Source organism: the organism of the source record quoted next, unplaced genomic scaffold (genome assembly GCF_019419815.1).
Source record: "Pyrus x bretschneideri cultivar Hongxiangsu unplaced genomic scaffold, Pyrus_bretschneideri_v1 Contig14, whole genome shotgun sequence".
NCBI classification, from domain to species: Eukaryota; Viridiplantae; Streptophyta; class Magnoliopsida; order Rosales; family Rosaceae; genus Pyrus; species Pyrus x bretschneideri.
In genome coordinates, this window is record NW_025999435.1 from 4437501 (window position 1) to 4450754 (window position 13254).

General features: G+C 35.5%; 1 pseudogene; it reads left to right on the forward strand.

Moving 5' to 3' along the window:
* Positions 1 to 6697: 6697 nt before the first annotated feature.
* On the forward strand, positions 6698 to 12307 carry LOC103966902 (annotated as a pseudogene).
* The last annotated feature ends 947 nt before the right edge of the window (positions 12308 to 13254 follow it).

Below are 13254 nucleotides of genomic sequence, written 5' to 3' on the forward strand. Positions count from 1 at the left end.
ACATTTCTAGCTTCAAGTTAGTTTTGGAATCATCGAATTTGGTTAAGATATTTTTGTCGCCTAATGAGGCGAGGCTAAAATATTTTTGTCGCCTAATGAGGTGAGGCTAAAATATTTTTGATTTCCAACAACACTGATATTGTCTCCAACTTAGTAATTACCACTTGCACAGTCCGTTAGGTGTGGTGTTTTATCACAAAAGATCTCGGTGTTAGTTGGAGTAGGATTAGGATATTTAAACTATTATTCTCTTTTTGTATAGCCGATATGAGACTCAACATGTACAAAATTAGAAAGGACACATTAAAACATAAACCTTTGACTCTTGATAGCACTTGAAAAGAAATATGGAGATTCTACATGAGATTTCTAGTGCCTAGCATTCATGTACAATCAAAATAATCAGAAATAGAAAAATAAATCAAAGCTATATTCGTGCAAAACCCCTTCAAGAAGCATATATGTAGTTTTGGTGCGATAAATAATTGTATTGTGGAACAAAGAGAACGATTTGGATCTAGACTTCAATCCAATCCAAGAGTTTCACTAACTTCTTTGCTCCCTGAACTCATTCTCCTAACTTCCTCCACCTTGAATCTTCTTGGATCCCCTTAAGCTACCAAAGTAGATAGCCTCTAAATATCCACACCAACTAGTGTAGTGAGATATATGCTAGAAATAACAAACAAGAAAATAAGAGACTAATATCTTCTCTGTAAGGTGGCCGACCTTGTGTGTAGGGAGAGAGGTGGATTATCTTCTTTGTTGTATGAAATGCACACAAAAAACCCTCACTCAGAAATCCCTTAGTATTCCCTTTTTATAGCGAAAGAGAGGTCAAACATTTGTGACTTTCTCCCTCCCACTCTAGCACACTAGAATCGGCTATACACGGATTAGGCTTCGCTTTGGGCCTTTCTCACTTTAAGTCATCTTATGCCTATATTAAAAGGCCAATTGGTTTAGGCCCAATGGGCCTGATAGAACCCAAACTACTTTTAAGCCCAAAAGTGAAGTTTTATCGCTTGTATGATTAATTTGGACTTTCTTATTAGTCATATGACTTAATTAATCTACTTAATTAATTTCATCATTCTTTAATTATCTCATTATACAAAGCGTATTAGTGTATGGTCGATTTAAGTTCTAATTAGCGAGGCAGTGACGTAGTTACTACTTTGTATAATCACATAGTGAATTGAAGTCTACTTTATTCTCCTTTACATTGATGATTGCAAGATTAATGATCAAGGGGCTCCCATAAGCTATGAGCGACGTTTAATCACGTGTCATGGGCTACTCATGCAAATGTAGTATTTTTTGGAGAATCTATTCAGTTGGAATTACAATGTAACTCAATCATTCTCTAAGTCAATACTTCCAATCAAATTACTAGAGAATGAATACTTTATGTCAATTCGTTAGTCTGATCATCCTGACTTATATGATTCAACTAAGACGCATAGGAATGCCTTCCTTTATTACACTTGATACTTTAGTCGAAAATTTTTGAATCATATTTTGGAGTATTCTGCCTCTCTTACTGAGGGTTAGGGATTCCATGTTGAACATTCAAATGTCTTCGAGAATAAGTCAGTGACTCCAATAATATGTATAACGTATCAAAGATGGGATGTGGTCATGTCTCTTTGTCAATTGATCAGCAATGTATCCCTAAGACAACTATGATATCTCAGGTCAAATGATTACTTGCATAATTCAAACTTATAGAGTTGCTTGCTTGACATGTATGTAGAATTTCATGCAATTACTCTCGTTTGATTGTGTTCAACGAACTCATTCTCTATAATTAGCACCTACATACTTGCCTCAATGTCCCTACACAAATAGTTTGAGACCATCCATCCTTCCTATGAAGCAAACATAGTATGTACCTATCACCGCAGATTAAATTGGGACGGGGCAGGGAAGTCGTTACCCATTGGGAGTGGGGATGGTGAATCCTTGATTTGAAATTTACGAGTACGAAGGAAAAATCCTAATGGGAATGCGAACGATAAATGGAATCTAATGTAAACATTTTTTCTTAGTCATCAGGCCTGGCTCAGGCCCAGTGCCACATGGGCAGATGTCCAGAGCCCCAAAATAAAGGGGGCACCAAAATAAAAAAACCCAAATAACTAAGTATAAAAAAAAAAAAATGTTTACAGCCCAAATAGGGTTGAAAGGCGAGCCCAAGAGGTAACAAAATGGCCCAACCGCAGATTATAGAAAAATAAAAATACAAAACAAAACATAAAAGGGACCACTCGGTCCCAATTAACCCTAATACTTCCAACCTTTCTCGATTCCCCACCCCTCCTTTGTTCCCTACTTCCCCCACTTCCCTTCTGCTGTCCCCTGACTTTCCCTTTTCTTTCTCTCAATTCATTGGTTGCTGCAAGCTTTATTGTTTTGGTGTTTCCTCTTCAGTTGGCAACTCAAGTCAACTCTCTTAACTGCAAGGGCAAGCTGCTGCACGCAGCTAGACAGGCATGGCCGCAAGGCAATCCTCCACACTCCTCAACTCAGCGCCAGGTCATTCACCATTGGCATTGGCTACAAGTGCATTCACTCACCACCAACCCTTTTGAGTTTTGAGGTAAACTAATTTTTAAAATTTGAATTATCAATTTATAATTTAATACAAAATTTTGCAATGCAAGTGACATAGAATTATATAATAAATTGATAATTGATGTATAGATGTGACATCTCACATCGCTCAGGGGAGTGATCCTTATATGTATATTCTCATCCCTATCTAGCACGAGGCCTTTTGGGAGCTCACTGGCTTCGAGTTCCGTAGGAACTCTGAAGTTAAGCGAGAAGGGGGCTAGAGCAATCCCATGATGGGTGACCCACTAGGAAGTTGCTCGTGAGTTCCGAAAAACAAAACCGTGAGGGAATGGTAAGCCCAAAGCGGACAATATCGTGTTACAGTGGTGGAGCGAGCCCGGGAAGCGATCCGCCCCGGGCCGGGATGTGACAATTTGGTATTAGAGCCTAACCTTGGCCGTGGTGTGCCGACGAAGACGTCGGGCTCTTAAGGGGGTGGATTATGACATCCCACATCGTCCAGGGGAGTGATCCTTATATGTATATTCTCATCCCTACCTAGCACGAGGCCTTTTGGGAGCTCACTAGTTTCGAGTTCTGTAGGAACTCCGAAGTTAAGCGAGAAGGGGGTTAAAGCAATCCTATGATGGGTGACCCACTGGGAAGTTGCTCGTGAGTTCCCAAAAACAAAACTGTGAGGGAATGGTAAGCCCAAAGCGGACAATATCGTGTTACGGTGGTGGAGCGGGTCTGGGAAGTGATTCGCCCCGGGTCGGAATGTGACAATAGAATTGTTGTTGTTGATGAACTAAATTCTTGACTAATTGAATTATTTGATTTCATTTCAAACCCAATTTTTAGGTTCAATTTTTATAATATGTTTGACTATGTGTTAGTGTTTTTATAATATATTAATATATAATGTGTTGGAATGATAATTTTGATAGGAAATTTTTGTTATATCATGTGTAGGTAATTTTTGCAAACAAATTATCGAAGCCATGTCTTTTAGGAAACAACTCTCTTGTAATATGAAAAGGAACAAAAAGGCAAAGGTTAATGAAATTGTCGAAAGTTTAAGAGGATCTCTTAGTAAATTTTTCTCTACAAAAAATGAGTCAGTTGAAAATTTGAGAGAAAATGATGTTGGTGAAGAACCACAAAATGTTGTTGGGGAGTCTCATGATCATGAAAATGGTAGTGATTTATAAGAAAATGTTGGTGATGAGTCTCAAGACCATGAAAATGGTGGTGATGTGAATTTAAATGTTGATGATGATCATATTAGTGTAGAGGAAAATATTGAATCTCCAGAACCTATTTTCCATTTAAATATTTATGATCCAAGAGTTTGTGATGGTCTTAGTGCAGAATTGAGAGACTTACTTGTACAAAAGGGGCCAATTCGAGAAACTAATCTCACTTATCTTAAGGACAAACTCTCTAGAAAATTTTCCTCACACTACTATGATTGAAAATTACCAACGGGTAAAATTTATGATAGGAAATGGCTTGTGTACTCAAAAGAGTTGGATAAAGTCTTTTGTTTTTGTTGTAAATTGTTTAAAACAATTGCCTCAAAAAGTGAGTTAGCAAAATATGGAATGAGTTATTGGAGACATCTTGGTATGAAGCTTGACCAACATGAAAAGAGTAAAGAGCATCTCACTAATTCGAGAACTTGGGTTGGGTTGAAAAGTAGATTGACAACAAATCAGACAATTGATAAAGAATTTCAAATGCAAATCAAGAAGGAGACAAATCATTGGAAATAAGTGATGCTTAGAATTATTGCTGTTGTGAAATGTCTTGCCATACGTAATTTAGCATTTCATAGAACAAATGAAAGACCTTATGAAGACTCTAATGGCAACTTCTTAGGTTTACTTGAAATAATTGCGGAGATTGATCCAATAATGCAAAAGCATTTTCGACTTATTGAGAATAAAGAGATTCATCACCACTATTTGAGTCATAAAATCCAAAATGAGTTGATAGCTACTTTAGCTTCAAAAGTCAAAACCGCAATCATTAAAAAAGTAAAAGAAGCCAAAATTTTTCTGTCATTCTTGATTGTACTCCTGATGCAAGTCATGTGGAACAAATGACTTTAATTTTGAGATGTGTTGACTTGTCAAGTAGGTCAATAAATATAATGGAGTATTTCATGGAGTTTTTAAGTGTGGAAGATACATCAGGACAAGAACTTTTTAATTAGTTGCAAGATGTCCTAAAGTCTCTTGATCTTGATATTGATAATGTAATAGGACAATGTTATGATAATTGATCTAACATGAGAGGGAAACACCAAGGTGTCCAGAAAAGATTGCTAGACATAAATTCCAGAGTCTTTTACATGTCATGTGGTTCTCATTGTCTTAATTTAATAGTTTGTGATATGGCAAGTTCATGTCTTAAAGCAAAATCTTTTTTTGGAGCATGTCAATGCATATAGACGGTGTTTTCCAACTCTACATAGCGTTGGAATATTTTGCTTGAACATATTGATGGTTTAACTTTGAAGTCATTGTCAACTACTCGATGGGAAAGTCACATTGAAAGTGTTAAAGCAATTAAATCCCAAATATCCCAAGTTAGAAATGCTTTGTTTGCATTGGTGGAAATTACTGAGAATCCCCAATTGAGTAAGGATACAGAATGTTTAGCATTAGGAGAACTTTGCAGTTTTGATTTTGTATTAAGTTTGGTTATGTGGTATGACATTTTGTTGAAGATTAACATGGTGAGCAAAAAATTACAATTTGAAGACATGCGTCTTGATGTTGTTGTAAAGGCATTGGAAGCACTTGTTACCTTTTTTGAAAAATACAGAGAAACTGGTTTTGCTTCTGCCATGCGTGATGCTAAAGAAACTGGACTTGATTCGGAAATTGATCATGTTTTTCAAACTAAACGCCATAGACCTAGCAAAAGACATCATGATGAAGTTGATGGTAATGAGAGGGAACAATAGTATGCTGAAGAATCATTTAGAACAAATTATTTTCTTGTTATAGTGGATATTGCTCTTTCTCAACTGAAACACAGGTTTGAATAGTTAAAGGCTTTTGAATTTATTTTTAGCTTCTTGTTTGATGCACCGAAGTTAATTTTATTGGATGATCAACAACTAAAAGAAAATTGTATGAATCTTGAAGCACATTTGAAACATGGAAATACCATGGATGTAGATGGAGCCGACTTATGTTCTGAATTACAGGTGTTGCAAATGATGTTACCTGAAGAAGCATTTCTCTCTAATAACCCTTGGACATCCATGGAAATAGCAAACTTTGTAAAAGAAACTGACATGTGTTCTAATGTCTTGATTGCTTATCGTGTACTGTTAATTGTACCTGTGACCGTGGCATCTATAGAAAGAAGTTTTTCAAAATTGAAATTATTAAAATCTTACTTGCGGACCACTATGACTCAAGATATGCTAAATGGATTAGCGATCTTATGCATTGAAAATGATGAGATTGAAGACTTGGAGTATGATGATATAATTGATGATTTTGCTTCAAAAATGTCAAAAGACAATTTCTTAAAGGTTGAAATTTCAAGGAGCTTTGCTAGCAATGGTTATGTATGATTGTATTTTTGATTGTCAGGGTTTAAGTACTATGTCCCTCCTGGTTGTATATTTTCTCAAGTAATATAATTTAGGGGTGAGGACCTAGCCCCCCAGCTTCAATTGGGTTCCAGCCCTCATTAAATATTTTGTTAAACATATGTTTCCGTATTAAAAAAGGGCACATTTTGAGCTTTCGCACTGGACACCCAAAACCTCACAACTGGCCCTATTAGTCATACAACCAATGTATAAATCAACTATCGTTTCTTCTTGAGAAAAAAGAGAGGAGATTTTCCTATATTGTAGGAATCGTATCATGCATCAATAAAATTGTAGCAAACCCTACCCAAACCAAACCCTCCAAGTTCCAACCGAGAAAGAAAAACATTGGGGTAATGTCGTTGCGACTTCTGCGTATAAAACTACCGCCGGCGGGCTACAACAATATAACGGCACAAAAACGCGTTTTATATTTCCGGACAGGGGTCCCACCCACCTCCTTCCTAACGAACCAACAAGCGTTTCAAAACGGCCAAATGATTTGGCGCAAATTTTAAACGCGCTCCTCCCTCTCTCTCTCTCTCTCTCTCCAGACTCCCCCACCAAAAGCAAAAATTAAATATATAAAAATTCCAAATAATTTGTTTTGTCTCTGTAAATCACGAGGAGGAAGCCCCTTGTATTATAAAAAAAAGAGTTTTCTCAGATCGGGGAGACGCTGTTCGCACTTCCAATCCAACCCTCCGGTCCCCATCGTAACCCACATTGCCGCGGATCCCATCGCGCATTTCTAATTTTTTTTATTCGATTTGTTTTGGATGCGATTTGATTCTTTGTATTAGCATTTGTTTCGATTCGATTCGATTTGGTTAGCGGTTCGAAGCGGATTGGATTTGATTGGGAGATTTCTGAGGATCTGTGAGCTTTGTGATAATCTGAAGGATTGGATTGGATTGGATTTGATTTGATTGCTTTGTGTTGGATAGATGGATCCGTTATCTGCAATCAGCGAAGAGCTGGCGGAGATCGACGGAAAAATCGCCGATATCTTCCGTGCAATGTCGTAAGCATCTGTTTCGCTTTGCTTTGGATCGAATTTCTGAGTATTTTGTGGTTCCTGAAAGTTGCAGGCTCTAATAGTCTAGTGTTTGGATATATGGCAGAAATGGGTTTCAGACTGGAGAAGATTAAGGACTCGAATAGGCAGAGTAGGCAGCTGGAAGAGCTCACTGACAAGATGCGAGAATGTAAGAGGTTTTTATTTTTTTTATATTTTTATTTTTACAGTTTTGTCCTCTTTATTTATCGTCCACTTACTGTGGGTTAACTTTCAATTCAATTTTCTTCATAAGTTGGTGAATTTCTGTGCTGACAGTTATTGAATGGTAAATTGGGTTCTTGATTGTGATTGGAGGTAATGCAATTGAATTAGCTTAAATATCAAGCAATGGGTAGTTGGCCAAGAAATAAAAGAGTTTCAGTACACTACGCTCCATTAGATCTTAATGTAGGAATTTATTCTTGGCCTTTTCCACGTTTAAGGGTTTGATTTGACTTGAATTTAAGTAAAACTAATGAAAATGTCTTGAAAACTTTTACTTTTAACAATAAGGACAAAATAAAGGGTAAAGTAAATAGTACCGTGAACTTTTCGTTAAAACTCCCTTGAATTTATTGAAGTTAGAATCAATGATTTTCCTCAAATTATTTTCATGAGCTAAATGATGATAAAGAAAGGAACTTTTTAGAGGATCTTTTTTATTTTATTTTATTTTTGGTTTGTGATTGAATTTATTTACTGAGAAGTTGTTTCTGAAGAATAGAAAGATGCTCAATACTCAGAGAGGTTTACCTGAATGTTTTTTCTTGAGGTATATAGAAGTATACATGGATAACAATTTTATTTCTTAATACCCTAAACTTTCATGGCACTATTTTGCCATAAAATAGGGGGTGGATATTGTTTGGGTCCTTTGGGAGGCTGTTTAAGCTGCGTAATTCCGGCAACTTTCATGGCACTATTGTGAACACAAGGCATTTGGGGGACGGAAGAAGAGTGTTTAGACCTACGGAGGTGTTGAGTGATGGATGTGTTTTGGGTGGTGTAGCCAGTAATAAATTAGACGATATGTGATAGCATTAGGGAGATGCGGAGGTCTTATGGGATAACCGTTAATTTTAATCGTTACTGTGAGCTTCAGTTCCTTCAGAATTTTGCAAAATTCCTGTTTCTTCTTTTTCAGATTGGGGGTATGCCATTATTTTGGAGGGCAGGAGGAAAATTTTGTTTGTTCCATTTTAAATGTCTTTTTATGATTGTTTATCCATTTTTGGTAATAAAATTTGTATCGAACAAAAAATAGCATACTCGGGAGTGGAATATTTATACAATTTGTGACTAATGCTGAAAATGTGATAAAGTGCAACTAAGCTGACATTTAGTTGCATTCTGCTCCATTATATGTAAGGGATGGAAATATCTTGTCTAATGTCATGTTTGGGATTGGTGACCACCGACCAAGTGACCAGCAATGAACCTTATTTGCTTCTTATGCCCAGATATGCATATTAATTCAGTACTTGTTCCTTTTATGTAGACCTCTGGATTTTCTTGGTTACCTTTTAACTTTTCTACCCAATAGTATCTGTTACCTAAACCCTTAAATTCCATATACTAATGTATTCTTTGTGTTGACATGTCATTTGAGAAACAAATGCTATAATCTTATGGATCTGTGCTTAGTTTATTTGTTTTGGCCAGTATATGGGGTTTCCTGCCTTCAGATTCTCTGGCCTTCATCTGTAAGAGTTGCTGTTATCCAATTGAACTTCTTTCTGATGTTTGAAATCCAACATGTGACACTCATCAATTTGGGTGTCCTGTGAATAAGGTTATATGTTGTGTTGTTTTCAGGCTTATCAAAGAATTGGATAGAGAAGTCAAGAATATGGAGAGAATAAATGACCCAAATACCAGTAGAATGCTGAATGAGAAAAAGCAGTCAATGGTATGTTTTAAATCCTTATTTCATTTCCAGACTCTGCTATGCTTACTTTTGTTTTTCGTTTTCTATTTCCTTTGTTTTAATTATCTTCTTGTGTATATTAATTGTATTTAACACGTTATACTTGTGTTAATAGCTTGAACTTTTGTGCAGATCAAAGAGTTGGATTCATATGTGGCTCTGAAAAAACAGTAAGTTAGCATCAGCAAGAAATTACATTCATTGATTCTTAGCAGAAATACCCAATTTATTTGCCTTTTTGGATATTTCCTAAGTATACATTATATTAGTTATTTTTGTGTGGATGAACTGTATTGTATCCATCTGACTTTACATCTATTATCCCAGGCTTACATATATGATATTTCGTTTATATATAGGTTCATTACATATCAATTTGGAGAATGAATGAAATAGTTAGAAAACACGTTGTTTTCTGAGTCTTAATTATTATTTCACATATGATTATCCAACGTTCCCATATTTACCAAGTATTTAACGTGGATTTTTTCAGACTGATGTAGTGATGAACATGTCTCCGTCCTATCCCTCCCAACCCCACCACCAACCGCACCCCCCCCCCCCCCCAACTCACACACACACACGCACACTTTAACCAGAGATGCATGTGTGCACTGTGTAACTTGTTATGGAAGGCAGTAGTCACGCAATCTTTTCTCTAAGTTTTAATAGAACAAGAAGCCTGATTTTACAATACAGGAAGATAATTTATTTTAATTATTCTTGAAAAAGGCTTTGTTGTTATTCTTGAATTGTCCCATTGGATGCTCAAAGTACTGGTTTATGCTTGGGTCAATGTTTTTTTTTTTTTTTTTTTTTTAAATTGACGATATATCTTTTTTCTAATAATAATTTGTAGAAACATTTGGGGTGCCTTTGGTACAGATATGCATCAAACCTTGAAAACAAGAAAATTGATCTCTTTGATGGGCCGGCAGAAGACTTTGGGGAACATTTGGTGTGCCTTTGGTACAGATATGTTCATTAAATCAGTTACAACAGGTAAATTTGACACTATCAAAGTACTTGTCAATCTATGTTCACTAAAAACATTAAGAAATGGTGAGAAGTGTCATCAAACGATTTCCTACCCAGTATGGAATGAGTTATATTGCAGTAATTCACGATTGAAAACAGCGACTGCATAATGGATATATGCCTCTGGCTATCAATTACAAAGGACCGAAGAATTGGTATAGGGTTAGAGGTTACACTTGATATCACAAAGAAAAAGAAATGCATATTAATGTTTAGAGAAGTTCCTATGAGAGATGCATTCAGGTAATAATTCTGACACTAGTATTTTGTTTAGATGCAATGCTGAAAACGATCGATGCATTTTCTTGAACGTTCAGAAACTCTGCTTGATGTAATAACTAACAAATCATGCCATGTTGTGTTACCTGAAAGACACTAAACATATATTCTACATGAGTTACTTGTTAACCAGAGTCCATATGTTTGACAGCTATGACGAATCAACAACTTATGGATAATGGAAGCCAAATGATGGATGAGATAGATCAAGCCATTGAGAGATCAAAAAAGGTGGGTGCATCTGGAAAATATCAATTTGATTATTGGAAGCTCTTACCCGTTGTTAAAAATGATTCGAGTATGACTTTTCTTTGTGTTCCTGTTTGTAATAGGTTGTTCATGAAACCATCAATGTTGGAACAGAGACAACACAAGCTCTCAAGGCTCAAGTAATTAGTATTCAATTGTATTTCATCATATTCCTTAGAAAAATTGCAGAGGCATGGTAACTAAATTTTTTTTTAATTTTTTTGTTTTCATGTTTAGACTGAACATATGAGCAGGATTGTCAACGAGCTGGACTCTATTCATTTCTCAATCAAGAAAGCTTCTAAGCTGGTCAAGGAAATTGGTAGGCAGGTCAATTTCTGAATTATCCACTTGCTTTTTTCGTATGTTGATGATATTTGCTACTTTTATTACTCATTATGATTTTCTTTCTTTCCCATTTTATTTCCTGTTAGGTTGCAACTGATAGATGTATTATGGGATTACTTGTCTTGATTGTCATTGGGGTCGTAGCCATCATTATTGTGAAGGTACGAAACACGCTTGCTTCTAGTTTTGTTTCCAAAGTGTATTAAATTCCATCGACATAATTGAGTTCTTAATTTTGTTACACAAAGTGCAGCCTGATGGATGCTAGAGAAGTATGGTTATTTTACCCTCATCATTTTCATTTTATTGCTGCTGAAGCCACTCAGATTATTCGCTTTTTATATGCTGAAGATCTATTCCTGATCTTCAATTGCATACAACATTTTCAGCGCTTCAATGCAGTTTCTTTTTCTAAATATTAAATAATATCATATGTTGTGGAAGTATAGTCATTGCTTCTGAAAGCAAGTAGTGAAGCGATAAGGTGTACTTGAACGTCTCTACTTGGTTGCAAGTATTCTTCTGAAATAATTTCCTACTAATCATTATTCTAGATTCAAGCAGATTTTGAATTTCCTAGTTACCTAGTCAGGCAATGAACTAATTTGCCTTTGATCATGAAATATTTGTCGCTTCTGTTTCTTTGAACCTTTATAACGTGAGTAACGAGAGTTTGTGCAGTAACTTTCCCAAATTTTAAACGATTTTGGGAAACTTAGTTCCTGTTTAGGAACTAGAGTTCAGATGGTTTGATGTTGCCGGGTGGATATATGGTTAACTTGTTTTTTTATTTTTAATCTTGAATTTCAGCTGGTTCATCCAAACAACAAGAACATTCCAGATATTCCTGGATTAGCCCCTCGTGCAATGACTCGAAAGTTACTGTGGAATCCTTACTGAGGAGAGATCAAAATGGACCATGTCATGAGATTGCCAAGATGGTTCGTGCTCAAATAAACGTTAGCTTTTACCCTGTTTTACGGAACAGATACGGAAGCTATATCCTGGTAAGTTTTGCTCTGAAGGCCGGCTGATTTTCGAGAAAGCCAGTCTCACTACTGTTGTTGTTCCTTCGTTGTGTTATTGGCTTCAGTTGCATGAGATATGTATTATCATTGTTTCTTCCCTCTGACTGTATACTAGGTGTATTTTAGGATGTATTGGTTCTCATACATTATTTATCCTTTGGTTGTATTTGTAGTCACTTTTTATTGAATCTTTGTTTGGTAAATTATTTCATGTACCAAATTAATTTTCAAATTTCAAAGTGAATTTCGATTTTCGTATATTGAATGCATCTATGTCAGAAGTTGATATGATACAGTGATAGTAATATACAACACAATAAAACGATAAGATTTTGCACGATAAATTATAGGTATTGGTGGTTAACAATTGGGTTTAAGTTTAGGATTATTTCATACGACGCAAACACGATACATTTATGGTAAATGAACATTAGAGTATGTAATGCATTATAACAACCACTTAGTACTGCATAGATGAGTTGAGCTCCAAGCCCTAGAAAGGTAATTTTTTTCTTTTTTCTAAAGGGGATTAGCTAGTGGCTTTATCACAACAGTTTATCATTTTAGAGCTACTAGACCCACCACATTGTCTTATTTTCCACCCGCGTTATAATCCCATTCACCATAAAAGGTTAAAAAATTATAATGCTATTTCCCCACCCACTATTATTCCCAAAATAACCTTTAATATATACATACATATGAAATTATAAAATTGTCTCTTAAAAAATATAACAAATAATATCTAAATGAAAACCACTAAGGTCTACAAATTCAAATGGAAACGACAAAGGTATTCAAATTCAAAAGAATTCGACAACGACAAATTTAAAAATACGATGGACAAATTCAAATGACCTACACACAAATTACTCTTCTACCTTTTCAATAGAAATATAATCTTCTACTTCTTCCGTGGAAGCGTCACTTCCACCTGTTTAATGAAAAGGTCATCTTCTAAGTCCGTTGATATTTTTTTACTTTCTTTGAATGAAAGGAGGTGAAAATATGAGTTAGGTTTTAAGGTCGACAAATCAGTCTCTCACGGCCAACCTTTTTTTTTTTTTTTTTTTTTTTTTAAAAAAAAAAGTAAGCAAAACAAGATAATTAATGTCCTTATTAGTTTTTCTACAAATGGACAAATTTGTAA